At 40.9% G+C, this 4,499-nt stretch overlaps 1 pseudogene; it reads left to right on the top strand.

The window, feature by feature from the left end:
• The first annotated feature begins 2,917 nt into the window (after positions 1 to 2,917).
• On the top strand, positions 2,918 to 3,036 carry LOC134935100 (5S ribosomal RNA; annotated as a pseudogene).
• The last annotated feature ends 1,463 nt before the right edge of the window (positions 3,037 to 4,499 follow it).

Below are 4,499 nucleotides of genomic sequence, written 5' to 3'. Positions count from 1 at the left end.
TTGTGCTCCCTTTATTTTTTTGAGCAGTGTATATATATAGAGATGTGAGGTGGGCACTTTTTGTGTTTTGCTTCTGGTTCCATGCTCGTGTTTTGGATCTGGATTGGTTTTGCCAAGACCACCCTTTTGTGTTTTGGTTTTGGATCTGGATAATTTTTGGGAAAAAAATAAAAACAGCTAAAATCACAGAATTTGGGGGTAATTTTGATAATACTGTATAATTAACCTCAATAACATTCATTTCCACTCATTTCCAGTCTATTGTGAACACCTCACAATATTGTTTTTAGGCCAAAAGTTTGCAGCGAGGTGGCTGGATGGCTAAGTTAAGCGACACAAGTGTGCATAACAAACACCTGGCCCATCTAGGAGTGGCACTGCAATGGCAGACAGGATGGCACTTAAAATAACTAGGCCCCAAACAGCACATCATGCAAAGACGAAAAATAAGTGCAATGAGGTAGCTGTATGACTATGCTAAGTGACACAAGTGTGCATGGGACAACATGGGACGTGCTGGAATTTGCCCAGATGTAATACACGCACCATATTAGTGGAACAGGAGAGCGTACCCTTAAACCACACAAACACACACACACACACACACACACACACACACACACACACACACACACACGGCAAAGCCTGTAAAATTAATTTGGATAATAATAACCCTTTTATTTGGAGCTATTATAATAATATGCAGCACAGGCTAGCGTACCCCTACACCACACAGGGCAAACCCTGTAATATTATTTTGATAATAATAATATAAGTAATGTAAATAGCCCTTTATTTGGAGTAAATAATATGCAGCACAGGACACCACCACTGGACTTATGGCAGCACAAGACAACACCACTGGACTGGACTTATACAGCAGTACCCCTGGACTTATACGGCAGTACCACTAGACTGGATTTATACGCAGTATCACAGGAATTATATGGCTGTACCACTGGACTTATATGGCAGTACCACTGGACTGGATTTATACGGCGGTATCACTGGAATTATATGGCTGTATCACTGGAATTATGCGGCAGCACCACTGGAGTTATACGGCAGTACCACTGGACTGGTTTTATACGGCAGTATCACTGGACTTATACGCCATTACCACTGGAATTATACGGCAGTATCACTGGAATTATACGGCAGTACCACTGGACTGGAATTATACGGCAGTATCACTGGAATTATACGGCAGTACCACTGGATTTATACAGCAGTACCACTGGACTGGATTTATACAGCAGTATCACTGGAATTATACGACAGTACCACTGGACTTTTACGGCAGTACCACTGGAATGTATTTATGCGGCAGTATCACTGGATTTATACGGCAGTACCATTGGACTTATACAGCAGTACCACTGGACTGGATTTATATGGCAGTATCACTGGACTTATACACCAGTACCAATGAAATTATTATATGACAGTATCACTGGAATTATACAGCAGTTCCACTGAACATACATGGCAGTACCACTGGACATACATGGCAGTATCGCTGGACATATACGGCTGTACCGCTGGACATATACGGCAGTATCACTGGACATATACGGCAGTACCACTGGACTACACTACAGCAGCACTGGGACACCACCACTGGACCGATGCAGGACAGCACAGCACCCCTACAATGGACTGGAGTTATACAGCAGCACTGGACATATGGCAGCAGAGGACACCACCAATGTGACTGGACTGATGCAGCACAGGGACACCACCACTGGACTGATGCAGCACAACACAGCACCACTGGACTGGACTTATACAGCAGCACTGGACATATGGCAGCAGAGGACCCCACCAGTGTGACTGGACTGATGCAGCACAAGACACTACCACTGAACTGATGCAGGACACTGAGGACGGAGACACGTCCTCCCTCTACACTCTCCAACATACTGTAAATAGCACAGCGTTTTCCCATGTCCACACACAGTGAACAAGCCACCGCATGTTGAAACGGCCGTTTGTGTCAGTGGTGCTTTTTGGTGCACAATTCAGCCCACATATACCCTGGTATCGTATTGACCCATTTGGGGAAAATACTTATACACTTATTTATTTATTTGAAGTTTCTTGTTGTTTTTTTGTTGTTTTTTTGTCTGTGGAATTGATGTTGGATTAAAATAGACCAGGGAAATTTCTATGTAACCATTGAGATCTAGATAGATTTGTGTGGGCTCTTCCCCCTCTCCTTTTGCTATTTCAGACAGGCTGTCTGGTTTTGGTGTTCCCTTTATACAAATCATACAATACTGATTTAGCCTTACTTCCTGCAAACTCCAGAGATTGTTATAATATATCAATTTACAGCACAAGTGTCTGTCATTGTGAGATTGATGTCAGATTATAACGACTGGTTGTGCATATGTTAAAAGCCGGTTTTGTCTGAAGATTTGACTTACTTGGGATCACAATGTATCCCTGTTAATTAACACTACAATCACCATCATATACATTGAAACTAGCTCTCTGTATTTATTTGTTTATTTATACCAATGCCAGACTAAAATAGGTCTGAGAATTTTCTATCCTATCCTATCTATCTATCTATCTATCTATCTATCTATCTATCTATCTATCTATCTATCTATCTATCTATCTATCTATCTATCTCTTTTCTCTAATCTCTATGGGCCGTAGTCAGCCCACCTCTCTCATTCTCTGTCCGCTATATATCATTATATGACATTGGATAGCAGAAGGTGAGGGCCTTAACTCATACTATCCCTTTTTCCAAAATTAAAGTACTCTCTCTTCCAAATGCCAGATTATTACCTCTCTGCAATTCCCTAGGAAACAGAGAAACTCTGCTATCAGTTGGAAAGCAGAAGTACTTCTTTAATTTGGTTAGTCATAAACCACACACTTTCTCATTTGTGATCATTGGTCTTCTTACTGCCATATTTCACTGGCTACGCCCAATCTCGTCTGATCTTGGAAGCAAAGCAGTGTAAAGCCGAATTAGTACCTAGATGGGAGACCACTAGGGAATATTGGGTACAGTAACTGGATATCCATTTTTCAACACAAAAAGCAGAAGTGTGGGTGAAACCTTTGACTCTCACCACCGTTTCCATCTTTCTATAGAAAAACCTACATCATATCTTGATCTCCAACTTCAAATAGTATCCTTCATTCATACCAGGAGAATCACTAACAGAAGGCGAGATATTATCAAAATTATCAACATTTTAAAAAATCAACAACGCCTACCATTATTAATTTCTGGTTATCGGACGATATTCCAGTTTAAATATTTTCACCTCAGGCTAGAATTGATTAATTTTCAGCATTATATTTTACTTTGCAAAAAGGGTTATATAACTGCACTCCAGAGGTGTTAATCTCTTTATTTGTTTTGTCTATGTATACCCATAATTTTATAAAAAGCTTATTAAAAGTTATATTTTAAATTATTTCATTATACAAAGCGTGCCCCAACACAGAGTCTCTCTTTCCTCTTTTTTTGTTATTCCATGTTTCATTGACTCTGGGAGCACCGCCAACTTCAGAGATTTGATATTCATTTTAAGGGAATTTCTAATTTCCTTTACTGTTGTTTTTTTCTAGGACAATATATAATCAAGCCTAATTTTCTTTGAAAGAAATTTTCTATACAGTCCTGTGCGGTACCAAACAAACCTACTTTGGACACCACCACTGTGACTGGACTGATGCAGCATAAGACACTACACTGGACTGAGCAGCACAAGATAGCACTGGAATCATCACCCCACTTTCCCTACCGCACAGACACTGAGGACGGAGACACGTCATCTCGAAATACTCTCCGAGACTGGAGTGAAAATGGCGGTGACACGCGGCTCCTTATATGGAATCCAAACCCCGCGAGAATCTGACATCGGGATGATGACGTTTTACCTCGTTCTGGTTTCTGAGTCAGGCGGGAAAACCCGAGCCGGGGCTCGGATCTGAGCTTGGGTAGTGAAGTCCGGTAGGGTTCGGTTCTCAGGGAACGGAACCCGCTCATTTCTAGTATTCTGTAGGTGGGAAATAGGAAAACTACGTAATTAGAATTCTAATAAACCTCCCCTAAGGAAATGAAAGGGGGGTTGACATAATGACATCATCACCGATGCGTGACTTGTGTTGCATGAACGATAACTCCAACACAGACAAATGGATAAAAATTTGGATTGCACATCCAGTGTGTAGAATTTAATAAATTTTTTCCTGTATCTGCTATGGCTGCTCCTCAGGTAACGCCAAGAACCATGGATTAATATTTACTTACATTAAGACATCTGAAATTTACAACTCTTTAGACTTACCACATTTTCAACAATCATTCATTGCTGCAACCATGAAAATCAGAAACTCCAGTGCGAAGAATGAGTAGAATAGCTAGTATATATAAATTGCTGAATTTTGCCTTTATAAATGTTGGGTTACACTATGTAGACAAAACTGGTTGGAACCCCCCCCCCCCCCCCCACACACACACACACACG

The sequence above is a fragment of the Pseudophryne corroboree genome, chromosome 1 (genome assembly GCF_028390025.1).
Source record: "Pseudophryne corroboree isolate aPseCor3 chromosome 1, aPseCor3.hap2, whole genome shotgun sequence".
Lineage (NCBI taxonomy): Eukaryota > Metazoa > Chordata > Amphibia > Anura > Myobatrachidae > Pseudophryne > Pseudophryne corroboree.
Note: the sequence above shows the minus strand (reverse complement) of the source record. Positions and strands in the feature narration are given on the sequence as shown.